Source organism: Prunus avium, chromosome 8, assembly GCF_965620075.1.
Source record: "Prunus avium chromosome 8, drPruAviu1.hap1.1, whole genome shotgun sequence".
In the NCBI taxonomy this organism is placed as follows: Eukaryota; Viridiplantae; Streptophyta; class Magnoliopsida; order Rosales; family Rosaceae; genus Prunus; species Prunus avium.
This window is the reverse complement of record NC_142291.1, coordinates 10,184,262-10,202,305: the sequence shown is the minus strand read 5'-3', so window position 1 is coordinate 10,202,305 and position 18,044 is coordinate 10,184,262. Positions and strand designations below refer to the sequence as shown.

Sequence of the window (18,044 nt, the reverse complement as noted above, 5' to 3'; positions counted from 1 at the left end):
CTGGGTTTATAAGTTTGGAGTTTCAAGTTTGATTCATGATTCATGTTCTTATTCATTATGCTTATAAGTTAACATGCTTGTTTGAATGATTGATCACCATTAGAACTTGTTTGTTAACTATCTTGGTTTGAATTAAGAGTATACACCATGCTTTAATTCGAATTGAACTATGAATAGGAAGAGTATGTATGGACATTCGACAACAGGGATTAGATACATACTTGGTTGTTTAAAATGTTCTTCTATGCTTAATGGGTTCCTAATGCTTAATTTTAGGTTAGACAACAAATGATCAAATTAGGGAATTAGGAACACAAGGTTAGGACCAAACACCATGGCCTAATCATACTTTAGCTAGAATCAATCTTTGAATCTGAATTAGACTTGTTACTTGAATCTTTATAACCCAGAATTGAATTGTTATGGTGATTCGAATGCCCTAGTCTCAAAATCTGTTTTCCAACTCTTAAAACCACTCTTTGTTACATTTGTTTACTTGTTTTTGTTTGCAATTTCATTTTGCTTCTTTTGTTCAACAATGACAACCACTCTTGTTTTAAATTCTGTTTTAGACATAACCTCCTACTTTCTTGAATTTGGTAATCTAAGTACATAACTAGTTTTAACTTCTCAGTCTTCGTGGGTACGACCTCGTACTTGTCTTGCTATACTACTAATTGCCCCGTACAATTGCGAGTTAACATAATATTAACAACAAATTTTGGCGCCGTTGCCGGGGACTGAACGAAAGTTCTTCCCTGGTTATGTGCCCAAGGTTACCCTATTCTTTTTAGTGTTTCTAATTAATCTAATTTTCTGTTTCAGGAAGTTTATGTCTAAAAATCCATTACTTGAACAAGTGAGGTCTTCGTTCCAACGTTCTAGATCTTTGAACGCAGGACCATCATTGCAACCCAGACGAGTGACCTCTGAAATTCAAAATCGTCTAGAAAGGGAGTTGTCAACTGCAAAAGAGCAAGCTCTTGCTACATTTACAAGTCTTGCTCTCCACACTGAACTTCCCGGTTCTTCACTTTCAAATTCGGAAGCAAGTTCAGACCAAGAAGAAGAAGAAATGATGGCTGCCATTGAGTTCATGGGAGAACTTGATATCCCAACAATTCCAGCATCTCCTTCAAGCATTTTGCTGCCCACTGTAGCTCGAAATTATGAGCTTAAATCTTCTCATCTTAATATGCTGCCTTCCTTTTATGGTTTACCTAATGAAGATCCATTGACTCATATAAAGGATATTTTTAATGTTGTGAGTTCTTTTCCCTTGACAGGTGTGACAGAAGATCAACTTCGAATGAGAGTGTTTCCATACACTTTAAAGGATAAGGCGAAGTATTGGTTGAATTCTTTGAAGCCTGGTTCACTCACTACATGGTCTGCCATTCAAAAGAAGTTCCTAGAAAAATACTTCTCCACGCAAAAGACCGACATGCTTAGGGACAAGATCTTGTTATTTGCACAGCAAGATGATGAATCGTTTTGTGAAGCATGGGAGAAATTCAATGGGTTGCTCAACCAATGTCCTCATCATGGGATTCCATTGAAGCTTCAAATGCGTATGTTTTATAAAGGACTAACCCCTTCTAGTCATAATATAGTCACCAATTTTGCAGGTGGTTCTTTTAAAACCAAAACTCCAGAAGAAACGTACGAACTCTTTGAGGAGATAGCAATGGAGACCCAACATACGGATACAAGAGGTAAACGTGTTATTAGTGGTTCTAATGATGCTTCTAGTGTGCAGATTTCAAAACTGGAACAAAAGCTAGATGCTCTTCTTGCATTAAACTCAAGAAGCCCTCCGAAGGAAGTGTGTAGCATTTGTGAATCTCATGACCATGCTACCACAGCTTGTCCACTTGGGGCTGGATATCCAGAATTTGTGCAAGAGCAAGCTAAGTTGGTAAATTCCTACAACCAAGGTCCAAGAAATGATCCATACTCTCAAAGTTATAATCCAGGTTGGAGGAATCATCCAAACTTTTCATGGAGAAATACCCAGAATCAAGCAAATCCCCCTTCATTCCAAAGGCCACAACAATCATCATCATCATTGGAAGATATAGTGAAGCAGATGGCAATCAACCAATCCAATTTTCAGCAAACTACACAAGCTGCCATCTCCAAATTGGAAGTCCAATTAGGCCAAATAGCTGCTGAAATAACTCAAAGAGTGCCTGGGAAATGGCCAAGCCAAACTGAGATCAATCCAAAGAACCCAGAAGCCAAGGCAATTCATGTGCTCAGATCAGGTAAGATCATTGATAATAAAGATGATTCTAATCTTTCAAATGATGTTGTGATTGTAGAAAATGAAGAGGAGGAGACCATGGCCACGGAAGGAGAACAACTCAAAACTTCTCAATCTGCTCCTAAGGCCAAATCAGATTCTCAGAAATCCGATCAATTCCAATTGCATAAAAGGGATGACAAATTTGTGCCACCACATCTTCAAGAAGATAGATACGTGCCACCCGCTCCATATGTTCCACAGATTCCATTTCCAGGCCGTCTTAAGAAAGCAAAGCAAGATAAGGCTTTTAAAGAGATTTATGATATTTTGAGTAAAGTTAATATCAATTTGCCTTTGCTTGATCTTATTGAACAGATTCCTGCATATGGAAAATTCATCAAGGACTTGAAAACTCACAAGCTCAATTTCGCTCCAAATGAAGGAGTAAAGCTCGACCAGAATGTAAGTGCTGTATTGCAAAGGAAGCTTCCACCAAAACTAGATGATCCTGGCAGCTTTGACATTCCCATTAACATTGGAGGCAAGAAGGTTGGAAGAGCCATGTTGGACTTGGGAGCAAGCATCAATGTTTTGCCATATTCAGTTTATCAAGAGCTTGGCTTAGAAGGGATGAAGAAGACTTCAATGCGACTTGAACTAGCTGATCATTCTATAAAATATCCAAAAGGTATTGTAGAAGATATTCTAGTTCAAGTTAATACACTAATTCTCCCTGCTGATTTTGTAGTGATGGACATGGAAGACAATCCAAATGGAGATCGTGTTGATCCCATTCTCCTAGGCAGGCCATTCATGGCCACTGCAGACACAATCATCAAAGTGAAAGATAGCACTCTCTCCATGACTGTTTTGGGTGAAACTGTTGAATTTAAAATGCTTAATGCTCTATCTCAACCTTCTATCTCTCTTGATTCTTGCTTTTCAATTGATGTTGTGGATCATGAGGTTTCTTCCAAAATTTTGCAGAGAAAGTCTAATGATGCTCTAGAAGCTGTCTTAACACAAGAAGAGGAAGATCTTTGTGAACCGGAGTTCCAAGAAGTGGTGGCTGCCTTAGAAGTGTTTCCGCCATACCCACCATCCTTTAGGCCACCAATCGAGCCTCTTGGACCATCATCCACGAAATTGGAGCCATCCATTGTCATCCCACCAAAGCTAGAACTTAAACCTCTTCCCAATAATCTTAAATATACATATTTGGGTGCTAACGAAACTCTCCCTGTTATAATTGCTGCAGGTCTCTCCTCACATGAAGAAGAGAGCTTAATTAAAGTTCTAAAAGAGCATAAAACAGCCATTGGGTGGACCATAGCAGACATCAAAGGAATTAGTCCAAGCATGTGCATGCACCGGATTTTAATGGAAGAAGACAGCAAACCATCTCGTGATGCCCAAAGGAGGCTAAATCCCAACATGAAAGAGGTGGTTAGAGCTGAAGTTTTAAAGCTACTCGATGTAGGAATCATCTACCCAATTTCAGATTCTAAGTGGGTGAGCCCTGTGCAAGTTGTTCCAAAGAAGTCCGGAATCACCGTTGTGAAGAATGAGAAGAATGAGCTAGTTCCTACACGAACTGTCACTGGTTGGAGAGTTTGCATTGATTACAGGAAGTTGAACACATCCACTAGAAAAGATCATTTCCCCTTACCTTTTATTGATCAAATGCTTGAACGTTTATCTGGCCATGCTTACTATTGTTTTCTTGATGGTTTTTCAGGTTATAATCAAATTCCCATTGCTCCGGAAGACCAAGAGAAAACCACATTCACATGCCCATTTGGTACGTTTGCTTATAGAAGGATGCCATTCGGTTTATGCAATGCCCCAGCAACTTTCCAAAGATGCATGATGTCAATCTTTTCAGATATGGTGGAACGATTCATTGAGGTATTTATGGATGATTTTTCAGTTTTTGGTTCCTCTTTTGATAATTGTCTTCACCACTTGTCTCTAGTGCTTAAAAGATGCCAGGAAACAAATCTGATTTTGAATTGGGAGAAGTGTCACTTCATGGTGAGACAAGGCATTGTACTAGGCCATGTGATTTCAAGCAAGGGAATCGAAGTGGATAAAGCCAAGATCGACCTCATCTCAAATCTTCCACCCCCTACCTCTGTTAAAGGAATTAGAAGCTTTCTAGGTCATGCTGGATTCTATAGAAGGTTCATCAAAAATTTCTCAAGCATTACAAGGCCATTGTGTAATCTCCTTGCTAAGGATGCTGTTTTTGAGTTTAATGAAGCTTGCATGGAAGCTTTTTCTACCTTGAAGAGGGAGCTAACTTCAGCCCCTATTATCATAGCTCCGGATTGGTCTTTACCATTTGAAATAATGTGTGATGCCTCTGACTTTGCTATTGGTGCAGTTTTAGGTCAAAAGAAGAACAAGCTGCCCCATGTGATTCATTATGCTAGCCGGACCTTGAATGATGCTCAAATCAACTACTCCACAACAGAGAAGGAGTTGCTTGCTATGGTTTTTGCTTTAGAAAAATTTCGTTCTTACCTTGTTGGTTCTAAAGTAATTGTTTATTCTGACCATGCAGCCCTTAGATACTTGCTCACTAAGAAGGATGCCAAACCACGCTTGATTAGATGGATTCTCTTGCTGCAAGAATTCGATTTGGAGATTCGAGATAAGAAGGGATGTGAGAATGTGGTAGCTGATCATTTGAGCAGAATTGTGGTTGAAGAAAAAGGAGGAGCTGTGCTACCCTTGAATGAGACTTTCCCTGATGAACAACTATATGCTGCCCAAGTCAAAGAGCCATGGTATGCTGATTTTGTTAATTATCTTGCTTGTGGTGTTCTTAGAAATGATCTAACTTCTCAGGATAAGAAGAAGTTCTTTTCCATGGTGAAACATTATGTATGGGATGAACCTTTCTTATTCAAGCATTGCCCGGATAAACTCATCAGAAGATGTGTTCCAGAAGAAGAGCAAGAAAGCATACTTAGGCATAGCCACGAATTGGCCTGTGGAGGTCACTTTGGAGCTAAGAAAACAGCACTTAAAATTCTGCAATCTGGTTTCTTTTGGCCCACTCTATTTAAAGATGCATTTAATTTTTGTGTTAAGTGTGATAGGTGCCAAAGGATGGGGAACATAAGTCGCAGGAATGAAATGCCATTGAATAACATACTTGTTGTGGAGCTCTTCGATGTGTGGGGTATTGATTTCATGGGACCATTCCCATCTTCCTTTGGTTATACTTACATACTTGTTGCTGTTGATTATGTGTCTAAATGGGTGGAAGCCATAGCCACCAAAACCAATGATTATAAGGTGGTGCTGAAGTTCTTGAAGGATAATATTTTCACAAGGTTTGGTACTCCAAGGGCTGTCATTAGTGATGGAGGCAGCCACTTCTGTAACAAGCCATTCGAAGCACTCATGAAGAAGTACAACATCACCCATCGAGTCTCTACACCATATCATCCGCAAACTTCTGGTCAAGTGGAAATAAGCAATAGAGAAATTAAGCACATCCTGGAGAAGGTGGTGAACAATACAAGGAAAGATTGGGCAGCCAAGCTCAATGATGCATTATGGGCTTATAGGACAGCATATAAGACTCCCATTGGAATGAGCCCTTATCGTCTTGTGTTTGGGAAAGCTTGTCACCTGCCAATGGAGCTTGAACACAATGCTTTTTGGGCCATCAAGAAGTTAAATTTTGATCTAGACAAGGCAGGCCATGCAAGAAAGTTTCAGCTGAATGAATTGGAAGAAATTAGACATGAGTCTTATGAGAATGCAAAGCTTTACAAAGAACGAACCAAGAGTTACCATGACAGAAACATTCAACGGAAAGAGTTCTCCAAAGGTATGTCAGTTCTTTTGTTTAACTCACGTTTGCGTCTCTTTCCAGGAAAATTGAAGTCTAGATGGCAAGGCCCATTCACCGTGGTCAATGTTTCTCCCTATGGAGCTGTGGAGATTCAAAACCCTAAAGATGGCTCGACTTTCAAAGTAAATGGACAACGTTTAAAGCCATTCTATGAGGGAGTTTCAGCTGGCATCCAAACTGGCCATGTGGTAGATCAACTTCCCTTCGTACCATCAACTTAGCTGATTGCACAATGTCTTGCCAAGACAGTAACTAAGGCGCTTCTTGGGAGGCAACCCATGTGTTCAAGAAGAAGGTGCTTGGTAGCAATCGACCTAATCGCATCAAGGGGGAGCATTTCAATCCTTTCTCTTTACTTGTTATTATTTTAAATTTCTGTTTTTTTTTTTTTATAAAAATTTAAAAAGATTTTTCATATGAGCTAACTTATGGTAACTCCAGTGAGCACTTCCGTCAATACAGTGTCTAGGAGTTCTTTAGGCGACACCTTCGGTGTCTAAGAAGTTTGGGTTTTAAGCGGGACCATTGTGACCCCTCCAACCTTCCCGGATCCCCTGGCTGTGTTTTCTGAGGCCCTTAACTGGTCATCCATGAGTTGCTTATATATTCATTTTTTTTATTTTTTATTTTTCCTAAACCTTCTTCTAAACTTTTCCCTTTATCATTTGTTTGTTCTCAATCATCTTTTGTATGCTTTCACATTGAGGACAATGTTCAATTCAGGTCTGGGGGGAAGGTTTTCAATTTCAATTTTCTTATCCATTTGTGTTTTCAATTTTCGTTCTCTTGTCACAATTTTTTTTTTATTTTTTTTTATATTTTTTTTATATTTTATATTTTTATTTTTTTTAAAGAATGTCATACAATCAATGCTATGGAGCTGCTATTTGAGGTTTTCATATCAGAATTTTGCACTTCACAAAGCTTTTGCTCTTAGAATTCTGGTGGCTAAAGTACCACGCTCAAATTCTTGAAGGAAAATAGTGGAGACTACCCTAGTGAGCTATATCGAGCCTAATTGCTTTCTTGAGAGGGTTTAAAGTGTTCTATTTCTCATCCATACTTATTTTCTTCAATTCACTCTAATTGATCTCATTATTCCATTTTGATTGAATACTAAGGATGATTCTCTTTTGCAGATATCATGTGCTTGCTCTCATTCATTCATGAACTCATTGAAGTGATGCTAGGCTATGTGTGCATAACCATTCTATGTGCTTTCTTTTCACCCTACCTATATGTGTGTTCCATCAACCCTCTTGAAGCCAAACACTTAAAGCCTTTTCTTCTATCACCCTCATCATTTCCCTACCTTTGTATCTCAATCTGAGATACTTGACCTATTGTAGCCATACCCTATAGCTTAGAAATATACCAAGGTGTGCCAAGATAAAGTTTGAAGCAAGGAAGTTGCAGCCATGTACCTAAATAAAGATGATGTGAATCTGTGCAATGAAGTTAATGAAGATGCAGATCAAATCAACGAAGATGAAAGTGTTTCGATTTGATCTAAGTGTGAAAAATAAAGTCTATGCCAGGAGATACCATGAAGTTTGCTGCCATGCCAATCTAAATCAATGATGCCTTGCAGATTAATGAAGCATGCAACCTTGGTATGTTCTTAAGTTATTTGTTTTTCCTTCCAATTCTTCCATTTCCCCTAAACCTTAGCCTTTCATTACAACATTGTGAAAGACCTAGCTGATCTTTGAGGATGTATTCATGGGTGCTGGTAAGTATGTGTGTATCTCTATTCTTAGTATTTAATTCCTTTCATGAGATCTAACCAAATTTGTGCTTCTATTTCATACACTCACTTATGCTTTCTTGAGAGAATTAAAACATAGGTTCTGAGTGATTGAGTGTTATCTGTGAGAATTAGAGTCGAAGCATGTTCTCTATTCAAGGTTTGAGTGTGCTTGCTTTGAAACTGTGTGCCTTTGAGCTATAGCTTCCACTTGTACACACTGATTGATGACCTATCTTGGCAACTCTATGGTGTTGGAGGTATGACTAAAACTTTCTTTCATTTTCATTAGTTGATTTCAAAGTTGTTTTTCTAACCATTTTGTTTTGTAGAGTTAGAAAAACGTTTGTGGGTATCGTATCTGTTAAACCCTCAGGAGACACAACTCCTCCTACTAGGGATGCCTAGAGGTTTAAAGGCTTGTTGCATACGCTCAATGCAATCGAGTTACCTACGAAAGTGGTCTAGTTAACTTCTTGTTTTGTTTTTATCTTTGTTTCTCTTTTGTTTTGCTCGAGGACTAGCAAAATCTAAGTTTGGGGGTGTGTTAAGCTCATAATTTCATACATATACATGCCCAATTTACTTACTTCTTTTGCTTAGTTCCTATAATTCTAAGTTATTTCCCTCCCTTTGTGTGTTTTGTAGGCCAATAGAGCAAGAGAGCATAATTCATGCAATTCAAGCATGTTAAGGCCTAATTTGGATGAATGGAAGAAGAGCTTAAAAGACAAACTCATTTTGGCTACAGCCCCCTGCCAGTCCAGTTCCGTAGGTCATATTGCAAGCTTTGTTTCAGCAACCTACACAGCTCGGATGAGGCAGCATTCTTCATGAAAGTTGTTCCAATGGGTATGTACTATAACATATCCAAAATTCAGCCCCATTGGATAAATATGGAGTCTGTTACCTAGCAAACACAGAGCCATGCTCAGGATGGATTTTATCAGCGCGCAAAATGAGTTAGCAATTTGTTTTGGCCTTAACTTCCTCCTCCGACCTTGAATTGGCCCAAATGATATATGGCTGGAAAGAAGACATTCTGAACTTCAATTTCGAGTGCTTAAAGTCCTAATTTGATTAAGAGAAGCCCAAGTTGTAAGCCCTTGAAGTTGCTGGTTATGCTGACCTCAGCATGTGCTGGTTGGATGCTTGGTCATGGTGAGCTAGGTATGAGCTATCATTTCTGGTTGGAAGCTTGGTCATGGTGACATGAAGATGAGCTAGGGCTGCTGGTGGGATCTATTAGTGAAGTGCATCAACCAATTCAGATTTTATAATGCAAGTGTTGTATGCATTAGTGAAGTGCATCAACCAATTCATCTTTTATAATGCAAGTGTTGTATGCATTAGCCATATTGAATTCAGATTTGTCACTCCCCTCTCCCTATAAATACCACATCCATTCCACATTCAAGACACAACAAATCCTGAGATTCACAACCCCCACAATTCACTCCAACCATCCTCAAACACTCTCAAAATCCCAAACACTCCAACAATCACCAAAACAACTCCAGCAAACCTCTCTTCCATTTCCCTACGAATTTCATCTTCCTTAGCCATCACCACTCACTCAAACTCATCCCAAATCACCTCCATATCCTTCATACATCTTTCTAGAAGTGGGGAAGCTCTTGGAGAAGCATTAGAAGTGGAGAAGCACTTGGAGAAGCCTTGGACACCACAAGAACTTCAGAAAAAGGGTTTTTCTACTCTTATTGTATTCATTATGTTTTCTCATTTCTGTTCAAGTCTCTTTTCCATTATGAGTAGCTAAATCCATAACTAGGGCTTCGATGTAACCTAACATGAATATTCTGGGTTTATAAGTTTGGAGTTTCAAGTTTGATTCATGATTCATGTTCTTATTCATTATGCTTATAAGTTAACATGCTTGTTTGAATGATTGATCACCATTAGAACTTGTTTGTTAACTATCTTGGTTTGAATTAAGAGTATACACCATGCTTTAATTCGAATTGAACTATGAATAGGAAGAGTATGTATGGACATTCGACAACAGGGATTAGATACATACTTAGTTGTTTAAAATGTTCTTCTATGCTTAATGGGTTCCTAATGCTTAATTTTAGGTTAGACAACAAATGATCAAATTAGGGAATTAGGAACACAAGGTTAGGACCAAACACCATGGCCTAATCATACTTTAGCTAGAATCAATCTTTGAATCTGAATTAGACTTGTTACTTGAATCTTTATAACCCAGAATTGAATTGTTATGGTGATTCGAATGCCCTAGTCTCAAAATCTGTTTTCCAACTCTTAAAACCACTCTTTGTTACATTTGTTTACTTGTTTTTGTTTGCAATTTCATTTTGCTTCTTTTGTTCAACAATCACAACCACTCTTGTTTTAAATTCTGTTTTAGACATAACCTCCTACTTTCTTGAATTTGGTAATCTAAGTACATAACTAGTTTTAACTTCTCAGTCTTCGTGGGTACGACCTCGTACTTGTCTTGCTATACTACTAATTGCCCCGTACAATTGCGAGTTAACATAATATTAACAACATAGGCCCCACAGCCGATCGGAACCGGCAGTTCGGCAGGCCCGCGCGCGACACATGGTAAGGGTGGCGACGACAAGGCCTGACAGGCCATGCCATTTCATGCGACGGCATCCCATTTCATGCGGGGGGCGTTGGATAGCCAAACCATGGTCATATGGCATGGCTCAAACGTGGCTTATATACTTTTAGGCGTTACAAGCTAACGGATGCGATCATACCAACTCACATGCACCGGATCCCATGAGAACTCCGAAGTTAAGCGAGTTTGGGCGAGAGTAGTACTAGGATGGGTGACCTCCTGGGAAGTCCTCGTGTTGCATCCCTTCTTTTTTTGCCTTGTTGACGTTTCAATTGTCGTGGGCGTTTGCTTTCCGTCATCTTATTCATCTGGATGTCTTTGTTTTATCACGACCCCGTGGCGCAGCGTGACAATCGGGGCACACTATGATTAAATACTCCTAGAAAGCCTAGGATTAACGAAGGAATTAAAATAGGAAAATAACACAGTTACCAAAAACTTCAAAAACTGGATTTCGGGCTAGTAAACGACGTCGGATGCCCGAAAAAGCCCACGACTCATGGCAACGCAATGAATTTTACTCGCGACGCCGTTGCCTTCGAATCGACGGTTCGTGGGCCCAATTCTGAGGTCGGAGCCCAGATCAGCGGTTTGCCCGATTTGCCGTTGCACGCGCGTCGGTCCAGCTCCTCTCCAATAACTTACGCCATCTGTCCTACATCACCCCGTGGAGCTCGTCTCCAATTAACCGGGCACTGCAAACGAACGAAAGCGAAAAAACAACAGGACTCGACGCCCACTGCCGAAATTATTGGGGTTGTTCTTAACGTTGTCAGTTTTTTTGTTTTTTTTTGTTTTGGTTCAATTATCGTAAGGTAGGCCCCACAGCCGATCGGAACCGGCAGTTCGGCAGGCCTGCGCGCGACACATGGTAGGGGTGGCGACGACAAGGCCTGACAGGCCATGCCATTTCATGCGGGGGGGCGTTGGATAGCCAACCCATGGTCATATGGCATGGCTCAAACGTGGCTTATATACTTTTAGGAGTTATAAGCTAACGGATGCGATCATACCAACTCACATGCACCGGATCCCATCAGAACTCCGAAGTTAAGCGAGTTTGGGCGAGAGTAGTACTAGTATGGGTGACCTCCTGGGAAGTCCTCGTGTTGCATCCCTTCTTTTTTTGCCTTGTTGACGTTTCAATTGTCGTGGGCGTTTGCTTTCCGTCATCTTATTCATCTGGATGTCTTTGTTTTATCACGACCCCGTGGCGCAGCGTGACAATCGGGGCACACTATGATTAAATACTCCTAGAAAGCCTAGGATTAACGAAGGAATTAAAATAGGAAAATAACACAGTTACCAAAAACTTCAAAAACTGGATTTCGGGCTAGTAAACGACGTCGGATGCCCGAAAAAGCCCACGACTCATGGCAACGCAATGAATTTTACTCGCGACGCCGTTGCCTTCGAATCGACGGTTCGTGGGCCCAATTCTGAGGTCGGAGCCCAGATCAGCGGTTTGCCCGATTTGCCGTTGCACGCGCGTCGGTCCAGCTCCTCTCCAATAACTTACGCCATCTGTCCTACATCACCCCGTGGAGCTCGTCTCCAATTAACCGGGCACTGCAAACGAACGAAAGCGAAAAAACAACAGGACTCGACGCCCACTGCCGAAATTATTGGGGTTGTTCTTAACGTTGTCAGTTTTTTTGTTTTTTTTTGTTTTGGTTCAATTATCGTAAGGTAGGCCCCACAGCCGATCGGAACCGGCAGTTCGGCAGGCCTGCGCGCGACACATGGTAGGGGTGGCGACGACAAGGCCTGACAGGCCATGCCATTTCATGCGGGGGGGCGTTGGATAGCCAACCCATGGTCATATGGCATGGCTCAAACGTGGCTTATATACTTTTAGGAGTTATAAGCTAACGGATGCGATCATACCAACTCACATGCACCGGATCCCATCAGAACTCCGAAGTTAAGCGAGTTTGGGCGAGAGTAGTACTAGTATGGGTGACCTCCTGGGAAGTCCTCGTGTTGCATCCCTTCTTTTTTTGCCTTGTTGACGTCTCAATTGTCGTGGGCGTTTGCTTTCCGTCATCTTATTCATCTGGATGTCTTTGTTTTATCACGACCCCGTGGCGCAGCGTGACAATCGGGGCACACTATGATTAAATACTCCTAGAAAGCCTAGGATTAACGAAGGAATTAAAATAGGAAAATAACACAGTTACCAAAAACTTCAAAAACTGGATTTCGGGCTAGTAAACGACGTCGGATGCCCGAAAAAGCCCACGACTCATGGCAACGCAATGAATTTTACTCGCGACGCCGTTGCCTTCGAATCGACGGTTCGTGGGCCCAATTCTGAGGTCGGAGCCCAGATCAGCGGTTTGCCCGATTTGCCGTTGCACGCGCGTCGGTCCAGCTCCTCTCCAATAACTTACGCCATCTGTCCTACATCACCCCGTGGAGCTCGTCTCCAATTAACCGGGCACTGCAAACGAACGAAAGCGAAAAAACAACAGGACTCGACGCCCACTGCCGAAATTATTGGGGTTGTTCTTAACGTTGTCAGTTTTTTTGTTTTTTTTTGTTTTGGTTCAATTATCGTAAGGTAGGCCCCACAGCCGATCGGAACCGGCAGTTCGGCAGGCCTGCGCGCGACACATTGTAGGGGTGGCGACGACAAGGCTTGACAGGCCATGGCATTTCATGCGGGGGGCGTTGGATAGCCAACCCATGATCATATGGCATGGCTCAAACGTGGCTTATATACTTTTAGGCGTTATAAGCTAACGGATGCGATCATACCAACTCACATGCACCGGATCCCATCAGAACTCCGAAGTTAAGCGAGTTTGGGCGAGAGTAGTACTAGGATGGGTGACCTCCTGGGAAGTCCTCGTGTTGCATCCCTTATTTTTTTGCCTTGTTGACGTTTCAATTGTCGTGGGCGTTTGCTTTCCGTCATCTTATTCATCTGGATGTCTTTGTTTTATCACGACCCCTTGGCGCAGCGTGACAATCGGGGCACACTATGATTAAATACTCCTAGAAAGCCTAGGATTGACGAAGGAATTAAAATAGGAAAATAACACAGTTACCAAAAACTTCAAAAACTGGATTTCGGGCTAGTAAACGACGTCGGATGCCCGAAAAAGCCCACGACTCATGGCAACGCAATGAGTTTTACTCGCGACGCCGTTGCCTTCGAATCGACGGTTCGTGGGCCCAATTCTGAGGTCGGAGCCCAGATCAGCGGTTTGCCCGATTTGCCGTTGCACGCGCGTCGGTCCAGCTCCTCTCCAATAACTTACGCCATCTGTCCTACATCACCCCGTGGAGCTCCTCTCCAATTAACCGGGCACCGCAAACCGACGAAAGCGAAAAAACAACAGGACTCGACGCCCAATGCCGAAATTATTGGGGTTGTTCTTAACGTTGTCAGTTTTTTTGTTTTTTTTGTTTTGGTTCAATTATCGTAAGGTAGGCCCCACAGCCGATCGGAACCGGCAGTTCGGCAGGCCTGCGCGCGACACATTGTAGGGGTGGCGACGACAAGGCTTGATAGGCCATGGCATTTCATGCGGGGGGCGTTGGATAGCCAACCCATGATCATATGGCATGGCTCAAACGTGGCTTATATACTTTTAGGCGTTATAAGCTAACGGATGCGATCATACCAACTCACATGCACCGGATCCCATCAGAACTCCGAAGTTAAGCGAGTTTGGGCGAGAGTAGTACTAGGATGGGTGACCTCCTGGGAAGTCCTCGTGTTGCATCCCTTCTTTTTTTGCCTTGTTGACGTTTCAATTGTCGTGGGCGTTTGCTTTCCGTCATCTTATTCATCTGGATGTCTTTGTTTTATCACGACCCCTTGGCGCAGCGTGACAATCGGGGCACACTATGATTAAATACTCCTAGAAAGCCTAGGATTGACGAAGGAATTAAAATAGGAAAATAACACAGTTACCAAAAACTTCAAAAACTGGATTTCGGGCTAGTAAACGACGTCGGATGCCCGAAAAAGCCCACGACTCATGGCAACGCAATGAGTTTTACTTGCGACGCCGTTGCCTTCGAATCGACGGTTCGTGGGCCCAATTCAGAGGTCGGAGCCCAGATCAGCGGTTTGCCCGATTTGCCGTTGCACGCGCGTCGGTCCAGCTCCTCTCCAATAACTTACGCCATCTGTCCTACATCACCCCGTGGAGCTCCTCTCCAATTAACCGGGCACCGCAAACCAACGAAAGCGAAAAAACAACAGGACTCGACGCCCACTGCCGAAATTATTGGGGTTGTTCTTAACGTTGTCAGTTTTTTTGTTTTTTTTGTTTTGGTTCAATTATCGTAAGGTAGGCCCCACAGCCGATCGGAACCGGCAGTTCGGCAGGCCTGCGCGCGACACATGGTAGGGGTGGCGACGACAAGGCTTGACAGGCCATGCCATTTCATGCGGGGGGCGTTGGATAGCCAACCCATGGTCATATGGCATGGCTCAAACGTGGCTTATATACTTTTAGGCGTTATAAGCTAATGGATGCGATCATACCAACTCACATGCACCGGATCCCATCAGAACTCCGAAGTTAAGCGAGTCTGGGCGAGAGTAGTACTAGGATGGGTGACCTCCTGGGAAGTCCTCGTGTTGCATCCCTTATTTTTTTGCCTTGTTGACGTTTCAATTGTCGTGGGCGTTTGCTTTCCGTCATCTTATTCATCTGGATGTCTTTGTTTTATCACGACCCCTTGGCGCAGCGTGACAATCGGGGCACACTATGATTAAATACTCCTAGAAAGCCTAGGATTGACGAAGGAATTAAAATAGGAAAATAACACAGTTACCAAAAACTTCAAAAACTGGATTTCGGGGTAGTAAACGACGTCGGATGCCCGAAAAAGCCCACGACTCATGGCAACGCAATGAGTTTTACTCGCGACGCCGTTGCCTTCGAGTCGACGGTTCGTGGGCCCAATTCTGAGGTCGGAGCCCAGATCAGCGGTTTGCCCGATTTGCCGTTGCACGCGCGTCGGTCCAGCTCCTCTCCAATAACTTACGCCATCTGTCCTACATCCCCCCGTGGAGCTCGTCTCCAATTAACCGGGCACCGCAAACGAACGAAAGCGAAAAAACAACAGGACTCGACGCCCACTGCCGAAATTATTGGGGTTGTTCTTAACGTTGTCAGTTTTTTTGTTTTTTTATTTTGGTTCAATTATCGTAAGGTAGGCCCCACAGCCGATCGGAACCGGCAGTTCGGCAGGCCTGCGCGCGACACATGGTAGGGGTGGCGACGACAAGGCTTGACAGGCCATGGCATTTCATGCGGGGGGCGTTGGATAGCCAACCCATGGTCATATGGCATGGCTCAAACGTGGCTTATATACTTTTAGGCGTTATAAGCTAATGGATGCGATCATACCAACTCACATGCACCGGATCCCATCAGAACTCCGAAGTTAAGCGAGTTTGGGCGAGAGTAGTACTAGGATGGGTGACCTCCTGGGAAGTCCTCGTGTTGCATCCCTTATTTTTTTGCCTTGTTGACGTTTCAATTGTCGTGGGCGTTTGCTTTCCGTCATCTTATTCATCTGGATGTCTTTGTTTTATCACGACCCCTTGGCGCAGCGTGACAATCGGGGCACACTATGATTAAATACTCCTAGAAAGCCTAGGATTGACGAAGGAATTAAAATAGGAAAATAACACAGTTACCAAAAACTTCAAAAACTGGATTTCGGGCTAGTAAACGACGTCGGATGCCCGAAAAAGCCCACGACTCATGGCAACGCAATGAGTTTTACTCGCGACGCCGTTGCCTTCGAATCGACGGTTCGTGGGCCCAATTCTGAGGTCGGAGCCCAGATCAGCGGTTTGCCCGATTTGCCGTTGCACGCGCGTCGGTCCAGCTCCTCTCCAATAACTTACGCCATCTGTCCTACATCCCCCCGTGGAGCTCGTCTCCAATTAACCGGGCACCGCAAACGAACGAAAGCGAAAAAACAACAGGACTCGACGCCCACTGCCGAAATTATTGGGGTTGTTCTTAACGTTGTCAGTTTTTTTGTTTTTTTATTTTGGTTCAATTATCGTAAGGTAGGCCCCACAGCCGATCGGAACCGGCAGTTCGGCAGGCCTGCGCGCGACACATGGTAGGGGTGGCGACGACAAGGCTTGACAGGCCATGGCATTTCATGCGGGGGGCGTTGGATAGCCAACCCATGGTCATATGGCATGGCTCAAACGTGGCTTATATACTTTTAGGCGTTATAAGCTAATGGATGCGATCATACCAACTCACATGCACCGGATCCCATCAGAACTCCGAAGTTAAGCGAGTTTGGGCGAGAGTAGTACTAGGATGGGTGACCTCCTGGGAAGTCCTCGTGTTGCATCCCTTATTTTTTTGCCTTGTTGACGTTTCAATTGTCGTGGGCGTTTGCTTTCCGTCATCTTATTCATCTGGATGTCTTTGTTTTATCACGACCCCTTGGCGCAGCGTGACAATCGGGGCACACTATGATTAAATACTCCTAGAAAGCCTAGGATTAACGAAGGAATTAAAATAGGAAAATAACACAGTTACCAAGAACTTCAAAAACTGGATTTCGGGCTAGTAAACGACGTCGGATGCCCGAAAAAGCCCACGACTCATGGCAACGCAATGAGTTTTACTCGCGACGCCGTTGCCTTCGAATCGACGGTTCGTGGGCCCAATTCAGAGGTTGGAGCCCAGATCAGCGGTTTGCCCGATTTGCCGTTGCACGCGCGTCGGTCCAGCTCCTCTCCAATAACTTACGCCATCTGTCCTACATCACCCCGTGGAGCTCCTCTCCAATTAACCGGGCACCGCAAACCAACGAAAGCGAAAAAACAACAGGACTCGACGCCCCCTGCCGAAATTATTGGGGTTGTTCTTAACGTTGTCAGTTTTTTTGTTTTTTTTGTTTTGGTTCAATTATCGTAAGGTAGGCCCCACAGCCGATCGGAACCGGCAGTTCGGCAGGCCTGCGCGCGACACATGGTAGGGGTGGCGACGACAAGGCTTGACAGGCCATGGCATTTCATGCGGGGGGCGTTGTATAGCCAACCCATGATCATATGGCATGGCTCAAACGTGGCTTATATACTTTTAGGCGTTATAAGCTAACGGATGCGATCATACCAACTCACATGCACCGGATCCCATCAGAACTCCGAAGTTAAGCGAGTTTGGGCGAGAGTAGTACTAGGATGGGTGACCTCCTGGGAAGTCCTCGTGTTGCATCCCTTCTTTTTTTGCCTTGTTGACGTTTCAATTGTCGTGGGCGTTTGCTTTCCGTCATCTTATTCATCTGGATGTCTTTGTTTTATCACGACCCCTTGGCGCAGCGTGACAATCGGGGCACACTATGATTAAATACTCCTAGAAAGCCTAGGATTAACGAAGGAATTAAAATAGGAAAATAACACAGTTACCAAAAACTTCAAAAACTGGATTTCGGGCTAGTAAACGACGTCGGATGCCCGAAAAAGCCCACGACTCATTGCGCCGCAATGAGTTTTACTCGTGACGCCGTTGCCTTCGAATCGACGGTTCGTGGGCCCAATTCTGAGGTCGGAGCCCAGATC

General features: G+C 43.4%; 10 non-coding genes across 10 annotated transcripts; 9 read left to right on the top strand and 1 right to left on the bottom strand.

Annotated features, from left to right (window-relative positions):
- Window positions 1-1,444: 1,444 nt before the first annotated feature.
- On the bottom strand, window positions 1,445-1,551 carry LOC148291752 (small nucleolar RNA R71). Its single transcript, XR_015827190.1, has one exon. It is a non-coding gene; the product is annotated as a small nucleolar RNA R71 (small nucleolar RNA).
- A 9,054-nt stretch (window positions 1,552-10,605) lies between these two features.
- Window positions 10,606-10,724, top strand: LOC148291751 (5S ribosomal RNA). The gene has a single exon (XR_015826734.1). It is a non-coding gene; the product is annotated as a 5S ribosomal RNA (ribosomal RNA).
- A 755-nt stretch (window positions 10,725-11,479) lies between these two features.
- On the top strand, window positions 11,480-11,598 carry LOC148291750 (5S ribosomal RNA). The gene has a single exon (XR_015826729.1). It is a non-coding gene; the product is annotated as a 5S ribosomal RNA (ribosomal RNA).
- Window positions 11,599-12,353: 755 nt separating this feature from the next.
- Window positions 12,354-12,472, top strand: LOC148291749 (5S ribosomal RNA). Its single transcript, XR_015826728.1, has one exon. It is a non-coding gene; the product is annotated as a 5S ribosomal RNA (ribosomal RNA).
- Window positions 12,473-13,226: 754 nt separating this feature from the next.
- Window positions 13,227-13,345, top strand: LOC148291748 (5S ribosomal RNA). The gene has a single exon (XR_015827387.1). It is a non-coding gene; the product is annotated as a 5S ribosomal RNA (ribosomal RNA).
- A 753-nt stretch (window positions 13,346-14,098) lies between these two features.
- On the top strand, window positions 14,099-14,217 carry LOC148291747 (5S ribosomal RNA). Its single transcript, XR_015827386.1, has one exon. It is a non-coding gene; the product is annotated as a 5S ribosomal RNA (ribosomal RNA).
- Window positions 14,218-14,970: 753 nt separating this feature from the next.
- On the top strand, window positions 14,971-15,089 carry LOC148291746 (5S ribosomal RNA). Its single transcript, XR_015827635.1, has one exon. It is a non-coding gene; the product is annotated as a 5S ribosomal RNA (ribosomal RNA).
- Window positions 15,090-15,841: 752 nt separating this feature from the next.
- LOC148291745 (5S ribosomal RNA) lies at window positions 15,842-15,960 on the top strand. Its single transcript, XR_015827385.1, has one exon. It is a non-coding gene; the product is annotated as a 5S ribosomal RNA (ribosomal RNA).
- A 752-nt stretch (window positions 15,961-16,712) lies between these two features.
- On the top strand, window positions 16,713-16,831 carry LOC148291744 (5S ribosomal RNA). The gene has a single exon (XR_015827384.1). It is a non-coding gene; the product is annotated as a 5S ribosomal RNA (ribosomal RNA).
- Window positions 16,832-17,584: 753 nt separating this feature from the next.
- On the top strand, window positions 17,585-17,703 carry LOC148291743 (5S ribosomal RNA). The gene has a single exon (XR_015827383.1). It is a non-coding gene; the product is annotated as a 5S ribosomal RNA (ribosomal RNA).
- Window positions 17,704-18,044: the final 341 nt, after the last annotated feature.